This window comes from Pseudopipra pipra, chromosome 4 (assembly GCF_036250125.1).
Source record: "Pseudopipra pipra isolate bDixPip1 chromosome 4, bDixPip1.hap1, whole genome shotgun sequence".
Taxonomy (NCBI): Eukaryota; Metazoa; Chordata; class Aves; order Passeriformes; family Pipridae; genus Pseudopipra; species Pseudopipra pipra.
In genome coordinates, this window is record NC_087552.1 from 23,238,741 (window position 1) to 23,262,526 (window position 23,786).

At 39.8% G+C, this 23,786-nt stretch overlaps 1 protein-coding gene across 3 annotated transcripts in view; it reads left to right on the forward strand.

Moving 5' to 3' along the window:
• The window catches only part of BMPR1B (bone morphogenetic protein receptor type 1B), a 241,493-nt gene that overhangs the window by 141,899 nt on the left and 75,808 nt on the right, over window positions 1-23,786 (forward strand). The window contains exon 1 of one of the 3 annotated variants that reach the window (XM_064651942.1): window positions 20,928-21,016. The exons of the other annotated variants lie outside the window; for them this stretch is intronic. The gene's annotated coding sequence lies outside the window, so the exon portion shown is untranslated. Of the gene's footprint in view, window positions 1-20,927; window positions 21,017-23,786 lie in introns of those variants that run through there. 3 annotated transcript variants of the gene reach the window in all.

Consider the following 23,786-nt stretch of genomic DNA (forward strand, 5'->3'; position numbering starts at 1 on the left):
TAATATATTTCAAAATTTCTTCCTACTTTAAGTTAAAAGCAGTTCAGAAGATGCATTCAGAATTAAAATAAGCCTAGTTAAAAATAAAATATTTAACCACAGAAACACATTACTGTAATGCTTTATCAATTCATTGTTTATATATCTCCATGGCCCTGACAAAAATTTCAAGCAAGCAAACAAAACCCAATGCCAAAAGCATTGTTTATCCTAACTCAAGTCAGTTCAGGCAATAAGAGCAAGGGTCAAGTTTTTAACACTCTTGCTGAGGACAGATTTCAGAATGGAGAGCTGAAAGTAAATTTCTGCAAAGATATACACAGTTTCAGTGTGTGTTTTGTTATGAATATTGAAACTTCTTCATGCCAACTGCAAATACAGAAGCAAGCCCTGTCCTTGAGGAGGTTGCATGGATTTAAAGGTCCTCTTCTTCTCCGAGGACCTCCCTGGTGTTTTGTCTAGCTTGTCTTCACATTCCAAAGCACAGGACGTGAAGTTGCAGGAGCTGGAACAAAACATGGGATTTGTTTTACAAACACTTTAAAGGGATAGGAAGGTGAAGGATAGATGCCGAAGGCTTCCTGTTCCATGGAGGACATTCCACATCATGTGCTCATCATCTCCAGTAGCCTGACAGCTCAGTTCTGCTGGCTGCTGTTCAAGAGGAAAACTATAAACTTTCCTTTTTTTTTTCTCCTCTGCCTCTACAGGAGGCATGCTGGAGCCTAGCAGAAATAAGAATCCCAATATTGGCCAAGTTTAACTGCTAACAGGTTGCTAAAGGAGTCTGTCAAACTCTTGCAGTAATATGAATGCACACAGATTTAGATTCCCTGGAATCTAAAAGAAAAAAAAAGCTGTTATGTAGTAGTTTAATAATATTAGCATCTCTTCCATGTTCAAGATCAGGTCGCTCAGGAATTGATAGTGGCACTTGTTGCTCCTTTATGTTTATTTGAAAAGGGTGGCACAAAAGATCACTTCTTCAATGGCGTCTGTCTCAGTATTTCCTCAGATCCCCAGGACTCTCCTGTTGCAGATATAAATCCCTGTTACTATTGACGTGTTTACTTGTGTTGTGTGCTACACAACCAGCTCATTTTCCTGCAGTGTGTTTACTAGTGACATAGATAGGTGTGAATATCCCTGTTGTATATCTACAGAACTTGGAAATTGTACAATACCAGCAATGTAGGCTGTGTTTCATGCCACCTTTGCTACCCATTTCTTTCCTAGGCTGTCTCCCTGAGGTCATTCCTTCCCTCTTAGTGAAAAAGCAGCTGGTGGTTCAGAGTGAGTAGTTCAGGTCATACAACACTCCAGTCATCTGCCTGGGATCATCACGCCTGGGAAGTCAGCTCACATACAGGAGATGAGGTCCTGAAGTTACAACGAAGAATGTTTTAGAAAGTTCCATTTGAAAGAATTTTGTTTTTTTTTTAGTAGATGTCAGTGAATTAGCATTTTCAATGGGAGATTGAAGGATATGCCAGCAGACTTGTCAGAGTGCTGCAGTGCTCTGAGTGGATGCCCAGAGCTGCCAGCATTTGTAACCTCATCATTAGCCTCCCAATAATTGCTCTTTGTCTGATATCCTAAGTGTCCACACTCAAGTGATCAAATGAAACTGTCTGTTTTCATGAAATAAAACAAAGTGAAGTTTCTAATTCTCATCAAATCAGGGAGAAGTTTGAAAACTCAAAGACTAGCATGGGAAAAAAAAATCAAGAAATTCTTCTGTTCAAATAATCTGTGTTTTTAAGAGATTATCTGAGGCTGTGAATGGACTCTTGGTATTAAAAGAGAATGAAAACATAAAATGAACACTGTGCAAAGGACTGCAGGGTGCTTTTACCTCCTCTGAAAATCCCAGCCTGTAAAGATATAGGCACTTTTCCAAACACATAGGCACTAGTGTATAGCAATGTAGATCTTACTGTCACAGTCATAAGCCTCTGGCTGCTGTTTGCCCCTTTGCCAAAAGGGTACTCTGTAATGCCTATGTGGCAAGGGAGAGGAAATTTCAGTTGTTTCCTTGCATTTGATAAGCTTCATACTTGAACTTTTGTAACATAGCAAAAAGCAATCCCCAAACTTTTCTGGACCTGAAAATGCATCCACAGATTTGCCCGCATCAGAGAAGTTGTTAGAATTTTCTGTTGTAAAATTGTGTCTTTAAGGTACAAGGCTGTGCAGATGTTTAAAGCAGAAAAATATCTCAATGTACAGTAGCAGGGGAAAACAAAAGCTGAAATCTTAAAAAGCTCAAGAGGTCAAAAGGAATCTTTTCTCTAAATTGTCGTTGAACATGATAACTAGGGATCAGCTCAGCAGCATTTAGCCCTTACAGCATCTAGCCTCTACTGCAAGTGTGACTACAGTGCACTTCCTTTTCCTGGTAATTAAGATGCTATTGTGTAAAGGTGTGACCAAAGTTGTGTCTGGGCCCCTGACTCTTCTGTCTTATTAGCAAGTTTCCTGTAATAGTGATAGCTTTAAAAGTTTTGCTGAGCTCTGTTTGTTTGTGAGTCCAAATGAAGACAATGGGGGAGCTGAAGCAACATTTGAAGAGCTTTCTTTTTTGGGGAGTTAATTGAATTTCTGTCCACCTGCCTTTAGGTAACAGATTCCCAGGCAATTGAATGTACAAGTATCTCTTCAATGTGACTATTATGTATATGTGTCGTTAATTAATAGATTCACAATTCAAGTTAGGATGTCATCAAGTTATGATTTAAGTTATGATTCTGAGAAATGTGTGTAATATACACAAAATATAACAAGTGACGTGGCTTTTCAGGTCCCTCTATTCCTCTGTTTTTGAGGGTCTCAGGTTTCATGGTTTAGTAAGGGTCCTTTTGGTTCCAGACCTAGTTACTGCTAGATTGCCCCAGGAAAGTATGAACACCTTCGCTCCCTATTACTTTGTAGACTAGAGGTAGAAACTCCTAAAAATGCAGCATTTAATTTGTGAAAATCCAACTTTGTATGTGAATCATCATATATAGCAATTTCTGTCCAAGTTTTAACATGGCAAGACCTGAGTATCTCCCAAAGTAATCTTCCTCTTCTCCTAAACATCAGCAATACAAGAATAGCAATTCAGTTGCAAAGACTGTTTTGCAGTCTTTGAAAGGATTGCATGCATGCTAGAAACTGAATAAAAATTACTCATGCCACAGAGGATTAAATGCCTTCTGGGAACATGGAATTCCATATCTGAAACATGATTCTATTCTTGCTCAGATCCCTTGAAATGTTAAGTCCTGTGGTTTATAGGTGTTCTGTGGTTTATAGGTGCTTGCTGCAGAGAATCCAGCTTTGCTGATATGAAAGCAAGGAGTTAATGCTGTCAAATGGTCCCAATTAATTGCACTACTTATATCTCATAGGTAGATTGTGAATAATTATTTTTAAGTTGAAGCTCATGATGTACGAGGGGGTGGTGTGAGTCATCCAAAACTTTTAATGGGAGCAATCACCCCCCTTGCAGTCTAGAAGGTGGATATTATGGAAATTCCGTTTTCCCCTCCCGCATAAATTCAGCAGTTTGCAGGAAAAAATGTATCAGCTAGATATTATATAGAAGATTGGTCCTTGAACAAGTAAGTGGTAGGGCAACAAAGACTGAGCAGTAGGGAAGAGTCACAGCGTTGTATGGGGAATGTACAGAAACTGATAGACATTAGATAGCCAGTGAATGTGACAAATCACATTGTACATTATTAATTTAGATAATTTCCACTCCACAGGTAGTCAAAGACTGGTATTTGGAGCTGGGCAGTACAATGACAATGTAGGTACTGTACTGTTGACACAAAAAAATCTTCCAAAGCAATACTGTGATGAATTCATTTAGGCAACTGTTACAGAGACTCCTACTGTAGAAATCCCACTCTTTCTTGAAAGATTGTCTCTGAACATTTGAATACTTATTCCCTTATATATGGTGTGCAGTGCAAACTTCTGTGAGTTGTATTTTCAGCCAAGGTCAATATTTCATGTTGATTTTTTGCTTGGAGTTGATTTTTGATAGGTCTTAGATGTGAAAGCTCATGCCTTTTCGATGCTCTGTAAAGATACTGAGTTGAATGTCTAATACTGCTGGCTATTGACTTTTATTTGTTTGTTGTCTTTTTAAGGTCTGAGTGTCCTAAAGTCTTACTGGAGATTTAAACTGTTTGAAGTATTACAGAGTGATTTCCTTAAATTTATCATTAGTTGCTTCAGTAGTGTTTTTGGGGGAAAAAAAGATCAAAAAAAAATCAGTCTTCAAGGCCTTTACAGGTCCATTTATCAAGAATTAATATCATGACTAATAAGTTACTGAAGCAATCAAGATGCTGAATCATGTGACATATCAACTTTTGAGCAAGAACTACACATTTTGGGTTTTTTTGGCTCCTGGAGGAGGGAGTCTGCTAAACTGCCAAGGTTTTGAATCCAGAATCTCAGCGTATATAATTTTTGTCCTAGGAGCTATTTAGTATACTCTTATTTTTTTTTTTCGCTTTAGGTGTCAGCACCAGGATGTAACCTGAAAATTAAATATCCTTCGTTGTAGTAAAATTTTTAAACATTATGGTGACCATGCTTTAATACTTCAACTCCATTTTTAAATAAAAGAATCGCAGTAATCCCCTATAAGTTTGCAATTAGGATATTCAAATAGCTACATTTCATAATGTCAGTTTTCAAACTTGTGCAATAAACTTGTCCAAGCTTACAGGTGTGTCACTTTCTCTACAATAGCCTGTGTCCTAGCAGGGTTAGAGGGCTTTTCAACCCAATAAGAATGATAAACACCTCATTCAGATCCCCCTTTACAAAGCTATTTGGGAATATGGTTGAATAGCTCTGGAGAACAAGAAAGAAAAGATGGGACTAACCCATTCATGTCATGTTATTCCAGCCACTGGAGAGGCTTGTGGTTGCTGCTCCATCTATCGGGGGAAAATCCCTTGCAGAGGTTTTAAAGAGATCATAATCAGCTGTAAGGTGATATGTTAAAAGGACTACCAAAACCACCCATAGAAATCTGAAGCACTAAAGAGGCAAACACTGGAGACGGAAAATGCAGACGGCACAGCTGGTGTATTGATTTGTTTTTCCTGGAATTACAAACTCATTCTTCACTCAAAATTAGTGATCAGCAGGGGCTGAGTCACCCAGTTCATGATCTAGATCCCACTTTTCCCTCTCCTGAAGACTGTGTGGGTGTGGGCAAGCCAGATGCCCTAGTGAACTGAGGTCCTTTTCCTGCCACCTTCTCTTCTGAGGTGCTCTCAGAGAGGTGTGCATCCATCCTCTTGCTAAACCAGAATTTTCCCCCCATCATGGAAGAGAGGAATCAGTTGCAAGAATAACATGCCTTTAGGGTGTTTCTGCATGAAGGTGAGGCCTGTTGTGTCCAAAAAAAACATTAGCATCTCTGGTTCAGGTTGGTTGGTGGCTGAAGCAGCCTTCCTCACAGAAGCAGGGAAAAAAAAAAAAAGCTGACATTGAAAAAAGCTGTCTTTCAGCACAATCAATCTGGCAAACACTTCTCCCATGCCAGGATCACATGGGAAATAAGAAAGTTTTCATTACATGCCATGATATTTTTGTGTGACCTTCTGGTATATAGGTTTGTAAAGCTGATCAGACTATAGCACATGCCTGTAGAGATTTGGTGATCATCAGCAGTGAATATGTAAACTGAGATCTAAATCAGAAGGCTCTGCTAACTTTAGTAGGCTTCTCATCTAATGTTAAGTAACAGAAAGAAATTAGTAATAGTCTCTAGCTTATATTTGGGCCGTGAACCACTGAAAATTATTAGTTTGCATGATAGATATCATAGATAAAAACTCTGAGCTCCCTTACAGTGATGAACTGCAGGTCCATCCATTAATAAAGTAGAATGCAGACAGATGTTTGCTGCTGGAGTAGATGTGCTGGTTTTAATACATTACTGCTTATCTGCTGATGATTACTGCCTTTCTCCTGAAGAGAAGTGGCAAGACCATTGAGTACTCCTCATCTGCTTTGGTATAAATTCAGATATCTTGTCTTAAGCGGTTGTTGAAGGCTGCTTAAACTAAGCACAGCTGACTTGTCTGTGAAATAGATGGGGGTCTTGTGCAGTTTACTCCAGCTAGTGTTTTGTAAGGAGTGATAGCATTTCAGAAGGGAGAAATGGATGTGATAGCTTTCTGTGTGGCTTTAAAAGTAGCAAAAAGCACCATGTAAAAAGTTTTCTGACAGGATTGAGATCAAGAAAATAGGAAGGGATGTTGCTGTTACATTGTATGTATGTTGAAAACCATCATTGACTTTATAACCGTACATCCACCTAGCTCGTAAGTCTTTAAAGTTATTTTAATCTACCCTTAGAGTTCCTAAAGCTTGGAATCAGTTGAAAATATACTGTATTTTCAATGTGCTCGCTTTTGCTAGGAGCATTTACCAAGTACATAAATTTGTATAGCAGCTTCTCTTATTATTCGTGCAGCAGCTCCACATGGCAGTAGAGAAGCAGCATCTTTGCAACCAAGAAAATAGTGAATTAGAGAAACAAACCCATGCTTTACATGTATTCTCTAGATTTCAAATAGGGAGTGTTTCTTTAACACAGATCTGACTTTTGAGCTGGGAGTGGGACATGTATTTCAAGAGATGCCAGAAATACCTGCTTATGGGAGGCTGTGCAGTACTGTAGCCAGTGTTTGCAAGAAAAAAATGTAAGCACCTTAAAGATAAAATATTATATGATGCCTTAAAAAGGCCAGGGTTTTTAACTTGTAATGTTGCATGCTTAAATTAATGGAGGCAAGAATATACTGCTAATTGGCATGATGATTCAGTAGAACTGACATCTTTACATATAGTTCATGTCTTGTTCAGTTCTACTGTTTGATTCCATTCCATTTTAAAAATAATAAACACATGAAAATTTTACAAACAAGGTTGGACTACTTCTTAAATAGTTCTTAAATACACTGTCTCAGCTGTAAAAGCAGCTCAGAATTGCTTCTGCAGGTTTCTTGCTTTAAGATTTGGGGCATTATGTTGTTGTATTGTGTAGACTGCCTGCATGAGTTGCTGCAAAGTTCATTATACTGCTAAGGCTGTCAGTGGTATTTATGGATATTCATGTGCAGTGAACCCTTGAACCTGAGCTAGTCATCTGAGCGTTGCTTGTAGTTAGAGTTGTGTTTATGCTTAACATTGGTAGCAGTATTTAATTGCTCCCTAGGAAAAATAATTGCAATTTGAACTCAGTTGTATAGTAGACAAGGGATTGCAAAAATGCCAGGCCCACAGGAAAGACTGTCCTTCTTACACAAGTATTAATTATTAGACTTCTGTTTTCAGACTCCTGTTTCCAGAATTTGGAAATAAATGTGGAACAAGTATATTGTTCAAACTGTGCCATGTCCCACTCCCATTAAAATCAGTAATGGCAAAAATTGCGCTATGGAATTAATCCTGTTTCAGAAATATTTTCCAGGCGTTTCTCATGCCAGCTGCAAATGGAAGAAAGGGTGATGATGCCATTTTGCAATAGAGAGGAGTGGAGATCTCGCCATATACTCATCTGAAGAATTTCTAATTCCAAGTATTGCAATGTTATCTCTGCTAAAGTTTCAGTTCTCATAATATAATATCAGATGAGAAAATCCCACGTAACGCCTGGTATGTCAGCAGAACTGTTATGGTTCTGAGCCTGGTGGTGGTATACATGTCTTTAGAGCAGCATTTTAGCGCTCTCCTGCCAGTGTAAAGGGAGTTTATATTTCTGTAACTCTAGTGGGGATTCCTTTGGCTTGACACAATCCTGGGAATGTCTTTCAAACCATGTACATACACAGAACAGATGGCTTTCATGGGAAGCAGGAACTACCGTTCAGCATGTAAGAATTAATTTTTTTTCCCATTTCTTGGTAGCTTTCTAACTTGAAATAATCCTTCCACAGATACTGTGTAATGGGAACAATGTCTTGATTCTCTCTTTCTCCATCACTTTCTTTCTTCATTTTCCTATCAAGTTCAAGGAAAAACATTTTTCACAGATTTTAAGGATAGAGATTTTTTTTTGAGTTTTAAATTCAGTTACTACTGATTTTAGGCATTTGGAATGAAAGCTGAATTGCTGAAATTAGACCATAGTGGAGAATGTGACAGTACAGGGTACTGTTCCCATCCTCTCAGGCACCAATACCATCTGACCAAAACTCAGGAATGTAATTATTAACAGATATGTAGCTGCATATGGAAAATCATCTTTAGAATTTAATGCATTTTGCTTGTAATTTGATTAAATATTAACATTTTGTTGTACCATATAGCAACATCAGTGAGTGATATATTGTGACAGAATATAATATGTGAAGTGACCACATAAGATAATTAAAGATTATATTTTATCAAATTTTCACACTCTTGCACTTAGCAGGTTGTCACCATAAATGGATAGTTAATAAATTATCTGCTCCCTGCAAACACTGACTCGTTAAATGACTCTACTTTCTTGTAACCATGAGTTTGATTTTCAAGTTTTTTGGCCTTATAGGAAATTAGACTTTTTTGTTACAGAATAGCAATAAATAGACCTACTTTTGCTTTTGTTATGAGCGGGTATGCTCCTCTGCACTCTGGTCAGTCTAGCAGAGAGTTTCTCATATGTTTTGTGATTATTTCTCTATCTTGATAAAAAAGATGAGAACAAATAACCAGATAATGGTAAAGATGAAAACTTCAAATATTTGGTGTATCTTTTTTAGTCAAAGTATTTGACCTTGAATACATTTCCCAGTTACTGCAAAGACAAAGAACAGAAGCTGTATGTTAATATTCAGCTGCCTGTACAATAATGAATTACAACCTACCATTAGAGAGAAAAAATAAGTGTAGTCTATTGTAATTCCTTAATTGAAAATGTATCATTGTGAAATTGTTACTTGGATACCACTCGAATTCTTATGGAAATGTGTTTCCCTTCATTAGTAGGTAGATTTATTTGATGATATTACAGAATTGTAGGTTAATTTTCATCTACTATCCTTGTGTCATATTGATACTGTCCAGTTACATGTTTTAAATAAGCATGTGACTTCTAGTGTCTACTTTTTATTTTCCATCTGAATATTTGCAAGTGCTGAGATTAACATATTATCTACAGCCAGAGAAGTAAATTAGCACATTTTAAAGAAGGTACATCCAGAGAATATACCAAAAATAGATCAGCCAAAATTAATGAAAAACATGGCAAAACTGAATCATCTAGATTCAATAAGTAGCTCATATCTAATGAGGTACTTATTATGTTAGACCTGAATGAATATAATGGTAATTGAGAGCATAAAACTGTAATGTCTGTCTGAATCAATTTTCATAAAGATAGTGGGGAATTGATCAAGAAAAGGAGATGCATTTCTTTGTTTGTTTTGGTCATGCAAGATTTGGGAGTCTCCCATCAGCTTCTAGCTTTCACCTGTGTATGAGAATTACCACAGCTTAGTGATCATTTAAGGTCATGGAGAGACAATGATGATACCAGATTGCACCAGCACATGAACTGATCATGTAGATGCTGCTGAATCATCCCAGCCAAACAGAAATTATAGGCACTACACTTCAGCCTCTGTCTTGATGGATGTTTTGGCAGAGGTGAATGGAGCTGCATTGGAGGCAGGAAAAAAAATTCAGTGTTGGTTATACCGGGGGAATTTAGTGGTAGAAGTTTAATGAGGTCCCAAGAGCCTCCTCTAATATATTACTGAGTGGGCCATGTTGGCCCAGTGTGATTTCATGGAATAAATGTGTCAGCATGTTTTTGGTGTATGCACATGCTTCTTTTCAGAGATTGGGCAAAATTCCTTTTGTGGTACCAGAGCTGCCAAGGGCCAAGCAATTATTACAGATTACTTGGGCAGCCCTTTCAGTGATGACTGACTGAGGTGAGTTCATCATCATAAGACTTGTGTGATAATTGCTGAGCTAGTTATTTCCAAATGTAGTAAGTACTTAGGCTGTTTGCAGTGAGTGGCTGAGAGCTCATTGATTGGCAATCTTCATTCTAAGAAAGATTGAAAGATTGAAAGATTCTAAGAATTGAAAAATATGTTGCTGCACCCTCCAGCGAGGCTTACACCACTAACTATGTTTAATATGGTTCTTGCAAAGCATGTTTGTTCTATGGATGAAGCTGGAGCCTGCAGGCCAGGGCAGTGCCCTGAAGCAGAGAAGGTGCTGGCAAGACTTGCAGACTTCCAGTGCATGGGGATTTGCAAACAATTCTATCATAAATAAGGTGCTGCAATTAAGGAAAAAGTCTTCATCAGTGAAGTCTCAGACATCAGAAGTCTCCTCAAGGGCCAATACACAGGTTGTCCTGTTAATATTTGCTCCCTTCCACACTGAGATATAGGGACAATTTTCCACTAAAAAACTGAACTGCAGTAGCAACTCAGCCTATATTCTTGGCTCTTAAGGGAGTAGGTTTTAGAAAGACAAGTTCTGCATAACCATCAAAAACTATATTTAATGCTTATTCAGAGTATAGCAGGGCAATCATAAAAAGTGACACTTATATTTATGGCTTAAATAAGATGAACTGTGCTTTGATCCTTCAAAATCCTAGCATAATGCCTTGTTCTTTCTGATGACATGAGATATCTCACATTCCCCCCTCGGTCCTTGGTCTTTCTACTGTGACCCTCAGCAAAAGAGCACCGGTCACTGCTGCTTTGGGTATGGAACATGCCCAGTCGGGGCCTGGTTTGTGATTACCAGCTAATTTTACACAGGCCACCCTAGAAGCTGTTGAAGAGAAATAAATCACTGCAGAGCTGTCCTGGATTTAAGCCACTGAAAGGCCTATAAAAATATTTGTTACCCAGATACCTGAGCTGGCCAGCCTTCTCTACAGACCTTAAACTGTCTTACATGTTTTGCATTGCTCATTTTGGGTGGTTTTAGGCAGGCAATTTGAAAAAGTAGTTTTTGGCAGCTGGAGCAGGAAATGTGCATTTGCCATTTAAGTGCATGTAAACAGTGAAAAATCCTATTAAACTACAGTTGATGAGACCATGTACAGTGAAATGAAAACTGACTATTTTGATAGAAGTAGTCAATGCTATAGAAATTTCTGTAATAGAGCCTAAAAATTGTTGCCATTTCCTCTTAGAGCAGTTTAAGCATCCCAGCTTTTCTTGCTGTCCCTCCCAATGCCTCGCTTCCGTCTACTTGTCATGAAGGCTTCTCTGTGGAGGTCCCTTTCCTTGAAAATGCCTTCAGAACATCCACAGCATGGCTTGTAAGATCTGATAGAAGGCGTATCTATAAAATAATCAGACCTCTTTTTGTCTCGCATTTCTTTCATGCTGTCTGTTCCCCCTGGGAAGACTTATTTCCCGCTCTTGGGAATGGCTGTGATGTCTAAGCAGCCAGCCTGGTCATGGAGCCTCACCCTGAGAGCACAACTCCGTGTCTCTTTTGTGATGAATACTTCCTGGGCTAGCAGAGAGAGGAACTTTTGATGTTTAAATAGAATGATTTACAGGTAGAGGAGCTTGCTTATTGATTTGTTTTACAAGGAAAAGATATTGGGGATTATACTTTTCAAGCAGGTTTTCAGCTGTAGAGAGAAACAGCAAAAAGAGCTGCTGCATCTCCAGATTTGTTCCAGCCCCTTGGTTGGGGCCGAGCTTTGGTTCCTCTGCACCCTTGGGCTGCTGAGGGTTGCTCTGTGAGGAGGGGTTTGGGTGACATTTTTTTTTTTTGCACAGAGATGGTTTAAGCAGCCAATCCTTGCTCCACTTACCCCGGTGAAGGAAATCCTGTATGAACTGGAAAGTGTTAGAAAGGATTTAATGAGATTATCATGAACTGTTACTTCACAAAAAAAATCTTAAACCCGCAAGCAGCTGTGCTGTGTAACTGGGGACAGGTGAAGGAATGTGAAGGACTAAAGAAGCTGTCTACTTACTTAAAGAGGCAGAGCCAAAGTTTTTTTGTTTTTTTTTTTTTAATATCTTAATATGCATTTTAGCCAAAAAAACCCCCACAAACAAGGAAACAATATGCTCCTCCCAAAGAAGGGATATTGTAGAAATCTACTATCTTCAAATTTAGATTTTTTTTCTTAATAATATTGCAGAAGTAAGTGCAACTGAAATAACTATTTGAAAATTCAGTGGTCCAGTGGACTATGCAAGCTCCTACTTGCCTTCAAGCTCATCATCAAGTTAAAAGTGACTCAGAGAGGGCATATTGTGTCCACATCTCGTTAGGGACTGCTTTGAGGTTTGACATGTCTTCTGTTGTAAAACACAGAATTTAGTATCAATGGAGTGGAACTTGGTTGTTGCTGGGGGATTTTTTGTTGTTTTGATTTTGGTGTTTTTGTTGTTCTGAGGTTTTTTTCCTATCACATGCTTTTGATAAATCTGTAAATACAGCTAAGATTTATTTTGATGCCAAGTACTGCTTGTGCTCTTTACAACATTGAAGTCATGAAATGCGTTTACTTTCTGTGTGTTTGGTGACTTCTGTGGTCTTTGTACATCTGTAATTATAGGAAAGTTATGAGTCGTGGGTTTATATTATGGAATTAACCTCCCTGGAAACCTGGATACCTAAAACCAGTGTGCCACTGTGGTTCTTCAGGGTGATCTACCGTGAAGTTCAACCTATAGAGCAACGTGATTGCAAACAGTGGAACAAGTTGTTTTACTCAGCAAAAAAGAAAAGGGTGATTTCAACATAAAACTGTTAACCGGTAAAGAGGTATGGGAGGAAAAAAAACCTCTGCAACCATTAGGGTAGAATTTATTTTGGCAGATGCCTATCTTGAATTTGTAGGACACTTTCCAAATCCATCAGACATGCTTTTGGGGTGGAAGCGGGGTGAATAAATCTATGTCTTTGTCCATTTATTGCTTGGGAGAATAGCTTGGAGGCTGAAATCCAAACTGTGCTGAAAGGAACTTCTGAAATATGAAATTATGTACTGATAAGATATTGTACCAAGAGACTCTGCAGTAACTTAATTGTTGAGAACACTTTATGGTATAAAAATATTGTTTGTTACTTTTATGCAGGCTTAAAACTCATTAGTATAATTTTTCTCAGTTACCAAAGAAGACAAAGTTCATGCTAGAGTGGCTTATTGATGTAGATTTAAACCTTGACGACTCACACTTTCAAATGTGCATGTTAACTGGCATTGCAGCCACCTTGGAAGACCTCACTCAGCAGGGAGGGGGTCAGTTCTCCTGACAATGCACCAAGCAGTCTATGTGTGCAGAAATGCTCATGCCTGGCTTAAGCACTCTAACAGCATGCTGAGAATAGGACTGAGCCCATCTGGCCTTGACCCTTCAGCCCTTTCTTCTGGCCAGGCCAGAGGTCTAAATTTAGGTTCCCAGGTGGTGAAAGGGGATGAAGAACAGCTGCCAGCTCTGTCTGTGGCAGGCAAGCGGGTGGACTGCTGGGTCAGGGGGATCCCCCCAGATGGAGGGATTTCATCTATGGATGAGAGAGGAAAGCCCTGAAAAAAGAGCATGAACAATTAAAAGAATTTTTTGTGGGTACTCCTCCCTTCTGGCACTCCTGCCTTCTGTACCCAGTCATCACACCAAACCACCCATCTCTCTTGGTCTTCCTCTTCCGACCTCTTGCAGCCTCATTCTTTGGCATATTGAGAGGGAAAGGAGATTTGGAGATTTGGGAGGCATGCTGCTCCTGCCACTGGGAAGGCAGTAATAAGCTACTTCTAGAATTGGTTTTGGGTATGTTAGGCTTTGGAGAAAAGAGTGACTTCAGGGAAAGAAAAAGTAATTATCTAAATTAGCTTAAGTCAGAAAGAATTGGGCAGAACTGCGAGAGATTTGCTAAATTGATACAAGTGTGCAGGTTAAAGTATTTTCAGCAAATGCACGTTGTTAAATACCAAATCCTGGTATATTTCCAGAATGTTGAAATAACTCTGAGTATGAAAAGTATCCTTCTTGTCCTCTTGAATGAGTCAAAGAAATCTCCTGCTTTGCACAGTGAGAAAAGAAAATAAAACATTTGTCTCCAAACAACAGATAAAGCTGATTTCTGAGTTACTGTGTCACTCAGTGAAAGTCACGTCCCTCCAGGAACACTGTATTTGCATCAGGTCACCTGATAAAAAGGTGCAGCAGGAATGGGTGGGTGACTAAAATATGAGATGAACTATCTCCTAGAGGAGCAAGAAATTTAAAATTTCGGGGCTGGTTAGAGAGTACTTCAATAAGAGGAGACAGAAAAAGGAAAATAAAATAATACATATAAAAAGAAGAAGCAAATTGAATTCTTCTGTTTAACCTTTTACATAATAAAAGGCAGGAGACATCCCAATGCAATTAAAAAGCAATGCGTTTAAAAATTAATAGAAAGCAAATACCTTTTATTGGAGACAGGAATATGGACAAACCGAGCTGTTGCTCTGATCCAATGTGTCAGCGCAGAAATTACTATGTTACGTGACCTTTTGGGGAAGCCTTGAGCCTCTGTAGCTAGATACAATTTTATTTTGCCCCAATCTGAGACATGTGGACAGAAGCCAGCTCTGGTTCCACAGTCGGGCAGATACAGTTGCTGTGGTAGTGGTAGTTGTGGTAGATACATTGCTGCCAGGTTCTCAGTTGTTGGAGCTGATGGTGGCCACGTGGCTCACAGTTTGTGGGGACAACTTCTATTTGGAGGATCCTTCCATGTGCAGGATCTCATTGCAAGATCAGGCTGAATATGCCAAAACATTATAAATATTTGTTTCTGGTTTATTAAGTCAAACATATGTCCAAGCTCCATTAACTCTCCTTTTAAGATGTTGGTTTCTTACCCAAATACAGTCAGCCTATAGTCAGCAAGGAGAGTTAGTAAAGCTAAAGGTACAATCTTCCCTCACACATTAGGTTTTTATCCAGCTTGTCAGAGAAGTGGCCTTTTATCCATATCACAGAATAACCCACATTATAGGAAATGCATTTGAAACCTACAAATGAACTTTGAATGGGGTGAGCATCTATATGTGCATGTTTGTGTATATGCTTATACTGATAAAAGAAATTAATTTCTTTTCATCAAAATATTTCAAGTTTTAAAGACTAGTTTTTAATCAAGGGGGGGAGGGGGGGAAAAAAGATGTGGACCTAATCATATTAGACTGGGTAAGACCTCCTCTAGGATGATTATTTGTTTGGAAATTTGTAATCCAAATGTTTTGTAACCAAAACCTTTCTAATGAACACTTCAGTTGAAACTGAACACAGATTTATAGACAGGACACCTCAGCCCTTAGTTAGCATACCATATCCTAATTTCCACACGTGACAAAGTGGATGGTTTGCTGTTTGTGTTTTAAAAAGAATATTTTGCAACACATGATGTACAGCCACAGTAGGTCCTCATTAGGAAATACACCTCCTGTAGGCAATGAATGTCTATGCTACTGCTGGGAATGGCTTAAATTAAAATTCATTGAAATTGGTAGTGGATTTCTCTATGCTATCATCTTAGATATTGTCCATTTTACTTGAAGCTGCTAGATTTTCTTGTGCCTGAAAACTACTTCCTTCTCAATACACTTTTTCTGTGGTTTAATCCAAAGGTCTTGTCACCTCTCTTGGCAATGTACTACCCCTTTTCTCAAGGATCAGCCACTTTTGACATATAACTGAGAAATGAATGGCTTTAAAAGGAACAAAACTCAAACAACCAGCTCTGAAAAAGCAGCAGAACTTCCTCATGAGATGCATCATACTGTGAACTGATCTCCTAAACTGCAGCAACAAACTAGTATTTGCATTTTGTACTTACTTATTTTCAGTCATATGAAAAAATGTCTTGACTTATTGCTTCTGCTGGAGTGTCCAGCTGTAGAATAAAGTTTACATGGCCTAAGTAAGTTCTGGAGTTAACAAGCATGATCTAGCAAAGCAAATCATACTTTGTTTTGAGAATCTTTTCATGTAGTCTACAGATACGGTGAATAAAAGGTGTTTGAGAGCTAAGTATGATGGCTTATTTGGGCAATTTATTTGTTTCCATGAAAGTCTGGAGTCTACAGAGTCAGTTTTGTCTGAGGATGTTACTGTATAAGAATTTAGACTTTACAAATTTAGCAAGGCCTTGCTAGTAAGCGCATTTCAGAGCAGCACATGCATCACCTGCTCTGATTTTCTCTCATAATTTAAAATAAACATGCAGACTGAAGCAGAAGGTTTATAAAAGTGGTTTAGTTCTTGTGAAATCAGGAAAGATTAAACAGAAGTGTCTGTCATTGCAACAGATGAAATGTTTTAGTCATTAGTGATTTTTATAATATATTCTTTTTAAAAATGATGTTATTTGTGGTAATGAGTGTAAGTATTTGTGTGTGGTGAACAACAGGTTCATAAGTTCTTAGGAATGATTTTGAGAACTTACTTTGGTTTTGTAATTATGGGGCAACTAAGAAACAGAAGGGTTTTGATTGTTTGGCTTTTATTTAACAGACCTGACAAACCTTTTGTTCGCTTCCCCTCCTCCCTACAGTCTGCACACAGTCCGCCCCAATTTGTTAAAGACGAATTGTTGCCCGTGGTAACTGCAGAGAATTTGTTGAAAAGAACACTTTTAGAAGACAATGGGCCCCAAATATACTGTGGCACAGCTTTAAACTTTATTAAGTCTGTCTTGGACTACTCTCTCCTCTCCTGAGTTAAGGGAAGAAAAGTTTGTCAGCCTCCATGCTGTGAGCGTGATTGATGCCCAGAACATCTGAGGGACTTTTGTGTCCACATGCTCTCCATGAGTGCATAATGTGTGAATACTCAAATAAGGTCAGCCCTTATCAGATGTAATCTAGGCCTGAAAGCAGATCAACGGTGACAGTCATACCCCATAAATGAGAACACAAATCATCCTTGCATGCTTTGGACAAGTTATGGGATTTTCTCCCTTCCTGCTGCTGTTTTACCCTTCCCAAATGGGACTGTGTGAGTGTGTGTGTGTGTCAGAGGAGAGGGGGAACTTTGGCAAATCTCTGTGGAAAAAAAAAAAAATAGAGACAAAACCCAGAGGAATACGTGCCTAGAATACTAGATGGTTCCCTCAGCTGGATCACAGGGGAAAGCGGGCTGTTTGCAAGGCAGTGGCTGTCCCTGAGCAGGGTTGGGGGCATGACTCTTCTTGGGCTGCCAGGGGAGCATCCCCATGGCTGGAATGGGGCAAGAGGGAAGAAACGTGGGCAAAAGAGGTTCAATTCACCTCTCCAGCGCCTTTTAAGAGTCTTTTCAGAGGTTTCTAAGTACGTCACAGCTTTTGTTGTCTGCCTGTCCTTGGATTTGAATGCCTCAATTTTTCAAGTAGAGCGAAAGCACCTTTTTATTCTTTTTGAGTTAGTTCTCCACAGATGGGGACACTATGTTTCACCAACCACAAAATGAATAAAAATACTGGAGAATAATGCCTTATAGAATTCATTTCTGCCAGCTTTCCTGGAGAAAGCAGGTGTAAGCAGGTTTCATCTTAAGAAAGAGCCTTTGTGGCTATTACTTACTGTAGTTTAAGTACTGGATTGTTTTTTTATATGGCAAAACATAGACACCAGCAATGAAATGTCAATTTAGACTTTTTTAATTTGTGCTTCTGCTTAGAAAAGGATTTAATAGGCAAAGAGCTTTTACAGAACACAAAATATATAGGGAAATAGCATAATTAGCAGGAAAAAAGATATAGTTACAGCATTGGCAACAGTAACAACTGTGGAAACAATGATGTTATCCTCTAAGATGTGAAATTTTTTTTCCACACCTACGATGACTTGAAACTTTTCATTTTCAGAAATATAATGTCCATATCAGGGAAATAATTTGCAATACTTTTGCTTGCTTATGCACTCTGTATAAGTAAGAGTATAATAGTGATGTATTCCCCAGGATTGAGGGAATGATCCATGAACGCTGACAGCCTGCCTACAAATCCTGTAATTATAGCACATTATTTCATGCTTCATTTATTTATTTTGCTTTGTGCTCTAATAATAACAGGAGTGTCCTGCTCCTCATTGAAAATACACAGTAAAAAAGATTCCTTAATTGCAGCTCACACCTTGGACTTGGAAGACATCTGAGAAACAAGAGCAGGACAACCTCTCCCTTCCCTTTGCTTCCCATCACTGTGCTGTCACCTCTTTGCTCTGCTGAATGGGACAGTATTATTCACGTTAAGGTCTGAAACACTGGAATATGAGACAGGAGAGGACACTTACCGTGTCATCAAATTCATGACAATGGTATCCTAAGCAACCATATTATGTTTCCACCCCCGTTTTAATTCCAAAAAGTGATCAAGATATGTGTTAATGTAATTTATGCTTTCTTTTTGGCCACTGTCCCAAAGAGGAACAGCATATGATATCCATATATTCTGTATGGATTTGCCAAAACCCACCTAATTTACAGAGATACATCACTGACTCTCAGTCTAAAAGAGTCCTCCTGCCATCCACATGCTAACAAGTACCTGTTGGGCACCTATGGTTAATACTGAAAGGAAATTCATGAAAGCCAGTAACTTTTACAAGGTGCTTTACCTCAGTTCACTTTTCTGTGCCGGCACGCATGGTTACCTTCAGGGAGCCTGACTAGCTAACTGCAGCCATCCCAGCACACCTTGTCTTAAATTGCCCAGTCAGGGTACAGCTTTGCAGTCATATTTGAGGTTCTTCCCACTGAGTTTGTAGTCAGATATAGACACGAATTAAAGACTGATTTTAAACACTTGTTTGCTTTAGTCTGCACAAGAACCTCCTTTTCTTGATGCATTGATTCTGCTGGCATTCTAAAAGCATCTCAGTTAGATTACCCATACTTTTAAAGGCAGTCTTTCAGATTCAGATGTTTGCAGCTCTGAATTCATCTAGTCCTTTAAGGTCACACAACTGAAGCTTCAGGTATCCATCCCAAGAGTCCAAAATAGTGATAATCTTCCATCGTGCAGTCAAAAAGGTCATCTGTGTTTGATGTAGGAAGAATGGTCTGCTCTGTAGTGTACAATGAAAGATGTGTGATATGGTGGCAGTTGGGATTTTTAGTTCTAGTAACAGAAACATTTGAAGTCATGTCAGCAGATGACACAGCATTGTTCTAAGGGTGTTTTTTAATGGGATTTCGGGAAGGAAACTTCAAGCATGCTTTTTGAAGACCACATGTAGGTTAAATATGAATTTTAGAACTAAGGTAAAATTTCTGCTGTGAAAACTGATCTGTGTGAAGCAAATCTCTAATTAGGACTCATTAGAAAATAAATAGTTTAGACACTACTGTATTATTTTCTTGCTATATATTCCAATGAAAACATATGAGAAAGACTGAAAAATTATATTTGCATAATGATGATTGTATTCACATAACTGTTGCATTCCATTCATGTGTCTAGAAATGGATGTTTGTGTTGCAGTTGCATTGTAAATTGGTGTAGTAATCAACAGGTAATAGAGTTTTAAACAAAAGGATGAAGAAAGAAATTCCACTCATCACTAGGAAAACAAGAGTAATGCTCATCACGTTTATGATAGCTGGTCAAGGTATGGTTTATGAATGCTTTGGCCAGATTACTCTGAGTCACATTAAAAGTGAATTTTATTCTTTTAATACTAGTAATTGTTGTGTGACAGCTGCTAGGTGGACACCTCAAAGATTTCTGTTTTGCTAAGCATCATCAAAATTGTGGATCATCCCCAGAAAGTTTCAGAGGGATCACTTGTTTGAAGCCAAAGACCATTTGCAACATGGTAGTGGAATTTACCCATTAAATGCTGTCATTAACAATGACTGTATATTGATATGGAGTTTAATTGTAAATACCTAGTTTACTCCCACTCGGGTTTTTTTTTGCTCAGTGGTAGTTTTTATTGTGGTACATCAGTTTGTAATTTTCCTGTTTTATTGCTTGTGTTCGGTGTTTTAAGGATCTCACCTGTATTTTGTTCAAGAATGCAAACAGAACACATACTTTTGCTGCTTGATGCTGTAACAATTGTTTAAAACATTTTTTCCCGTTTTAAGGGGCAGACGTGTAGATAGTTCAAAAACCCGCGTGAATGCGGCACTAGGGGATGTGGTTTAGTGGTGAACATGGTGGTGGTAGTTTAAACTGTTTGACTTGATCTTAGAGGTCTCTTCAACCTTAAATGATTCCATGATTCTGTGGGTTATTTTGTCGTTTTGCGTCTATTGATGACCTGATAATGTAGAAGTCTATAAACCCTAGGCATAGATGAAGTGGCTTTGTTTAACGTGCTCACAGGGGAGAAGTGACACAACTGCTGCGCACGTGTGACCATCAGGGGTGAGGTTAAATCCATGTGTGCGGCTGATTCACTAACAGGCTTACAGGGAAATCCTGCACTGCACAAATATTGAAGCGGCTCCTTTAGTACTCGAAGAATGATACAAGCTTAGAAAGTGTTTACAACAGTTGTCCGGTGACAAGCTGCGGGGTGGGTGCTCTATCTGAAACCACGCCGGGCTGGAGCTGTCGGTTCCTCGTTCCTGGCTGCCATCAGCTACTGCTGGCGAGCGCTTGCTGCCCGGGGAAGAGTCGCGGTTCCCGAGCGCGCCGCGGCTGCGGGTCTCTTCCCGGGCAGAGGGAACGTTTGATGTGCGAAAGCCGGGACGGCTCCGGCTTCCTTGCGGGTCAGGGGTGTGCCGGGGCAGGGGCAGCCGAGGGGTTCCTCTCCTGGCGGCGGCTCCCCGGCGCTGCCATCGGTGTCCCGGCTGCTTCTTTGTGTCCGGCTCTGGGGGCGGCAGCCCGGCGGGTGGCCCTATCCCGGCTCCCTCCCGCCGGGCCCGCAGCCAGCCCTGCCCTGCCCTTCCCCGCCGCCTGACGGAGCCGGCCGGGGGCAGGAGCGGTCGGGGGCGGGGGCGCGGCGAAGGGGCGGCCGGGGCCGGCGGGCGGAGCGGGGCCGGTGGCCGCGGCTCTCCCTGGGAGCTGGCGCGGCGCTGGCTGCACGCCCGAGGTGAGCGGGAAGGGACGGACCGAGGCGGGCAGCGGGCGGCGGGAAGGTGCCCGCGGACGGGGCGAGGAGGGGGGAGGATTTTAGCTCCCGACTGTGGTCGTGGTCCTGCCGGGCTGCGGGGTGCGGCGGAGCGGGTGATGCTCCTGAGGCGCACGGCGTGCGGGCACAGCCGGCGCGGTGGTGCGGCGTGAGCAGCCGCTCCCGCTGTTGTTCGCTTTCTGATAGCACAACTTGGGGACTACTTGCACCGCTCGGAATACAAAGTTTTAAAGCAGCTGTGTTATTTCTAATCTGCCATTAGAAATCTTGAGCGTTTCAGACTTATTGGGTTTTTGTAACTTTTGTCTGATTACCCCTTTTAACAGCGAGGTGTTTTTTTTTAATAGTAGCTATAGACTTAAGGAACCTTGTCCTGGTTTCGTAGGAAGGCTGAACGTGTTCATGCTTCAGTCTTAGCAGGAAAGCATCATGGTAATTATAAGTGAAAATGTCGTATTTACCCATCAAGAAGCAAAAATTTAACATAGCTAATAAGAAAAGTGGACACTAATTAGCAGTAAACAGATTGCAGTATGGCAGAATTGTGATTGACAGCAGAGTCACAGTTGCTTTATTGTTTTATTAAGAGACTTAAAGTAAGGAATATTAGAGGATTTGAAGCATACTTACAAAAAATTGCATTTGAGAACAAGTTCTGGGTGCAGTAAATGAGCAGACTTTTTGGGAGTTTTTTTAAGTTTATAAATGTGCTTACGGTAAATCTTCATGTATGGATGTTCTGTGGAAGAACTATGAAATTACTGTCAGAAATTTCTCTTAGGCTTAGTGTCTTTTGAAAAGTGGTAAATAATTTAATGAAACACTCTTGGATGCTTTAGCTTGGATGTTTTCATTATGAAGCAGTTAGCTAGCAAGCTGAGTATCACATGTGAAAAGAGAAAAAAAATATGCACAGCAAGGAAGGTTTTTCTTTCTTCCCATAAATTAGTCAGTTCTGTTAACTACATAGGTAAACTTTCTGTGACCTCACCTACAGCCCTTCAGCATCAACCATGAGTTCTCCTTATCCTTGAGATGATTTTACCCTGGCTTCCTTAATAAGACGTGCTGAAGCTAAGGAGCAGAAGAAGCAGCAGTGCCACTGGTGCAGTCCGTTTGCTCTGAAAGCTTTCATGGGGTGGATACAGTGTCCGTGGGAGCAGCTGGGCTTGGAGAGAGCATGGTAGATGCAGAATAGGATTCTGAGCAGTTGGACTGCAGGAATCCTAGCAAGTGTAATGGCATATGCAGCTTAGATTCAAGTTTGCAATCCTTGGTCAATATTTTCTCCTTGAATCATAAGAATACTGTACTGATTTTTTTATCTAATTTTTTACTTTGTTTTCGGACATGACTGCAGAAGTTGTGTATGAGGCATAGGAGTGAGTGTGCTTCACACTTTGGCATGGGATTGGGCAGGTTTTACAGACTTTAGGTGATACTGAAAAACTAGTTTAAAATTTTTCACTGGTGCCATTCTTCCTAAGTGATACTTTTGTGACATGCAGGCTCTGGAGAAATTGCAGTCACACCTGACTGACCAGTCCGGGATATCTTTGCATGAACCCTCAGTATTCTGCCAGCACCCTCTACTGCCGAAGTGGGGAGTGCAGCTGGGGCTGCATCAACTCCCCTGAAACTACAAGTCATAAATGTTCCTGAGTTTTACTAATCCCTTTTAAAATTCTGATGGGTAAATGCTTTGACACTTTTCTTTTTGTATGATCCCTTGAAAAACAAGGGGGTTCTTAGATTATCCTCGGAGTTATCCATACCAAAATAATGTTCTCCTAAAGACACTGAGAATCTTGTGATGACCTTCAAGGAAATCATATGTATTCTGATTTATTCTGATCTGCAAGGGGATTAAGCAGACCTGTAGAAGAAATGCAGCAGGCTGCTGAAAGATGTGCATGGAAAATGTAGGTTGTACAGAAGAGACCAAGATTTTTCCTTCTCTTCAGGAATTTCAGGCACAGAGATGAGCATGCAAAAATTATGCCAAAAGCCAACATCATCAGATATTGTGTCTTATCAACAATAGAATTACAAGGCTACTAGGAGATTCCCAGAAGAGTAATTTGAAACCTAGCTGCTTATGAGTTCACAGTTTGCATTTGAAATACATTCCCAACTTCCTGGCAATTGGGAGTCAAAACTCTTCTTGATTTTTGACCACTTGTACAAACTTTTTTAGGAAATGTAACTAGTGGCTTGTTCAGTACAGGGTTTTTTCCCTCCCATGGGCTGTGAATTTCTTGTTTGCCAGCACTGCTCAGGGGGTGAGAGGCTTATGTTGGGGAATCTTTGCCAGGGAGTGCCCATGCAGGTTCCCACAGGTGCCTTCAGCAGCTCCATGTCCTCCTCTGAAATACTGAACATAAGATGGAATCCGGCCCAAAATCTTTTGGCAAATAAAGAATGACAGAGTGATAGCAACTGAAGCTGAGTACTTTAGGATAATTTTAGGAGCTAGTCCATGTAAAAAAACTTGTAAATCTATGTATTGTACAATTATATTCTTTATGTATTTATTTCTTTTTAAGTTGCATCACTATAACACTTTGCTTCCTCCTAACTTTTGGGTTATAGGTCAGTTTAAAGGCCAGAAATTGTTACAAAAGGAGAGATTAAAATCAAATTAAGAGGTCTTTTAAGTAATTCAGTCCATGCCTCAGGCTGAGATCAAGATTTTCCATAGCTGTATTAATTCTAGCTTAAACTTGCTTAC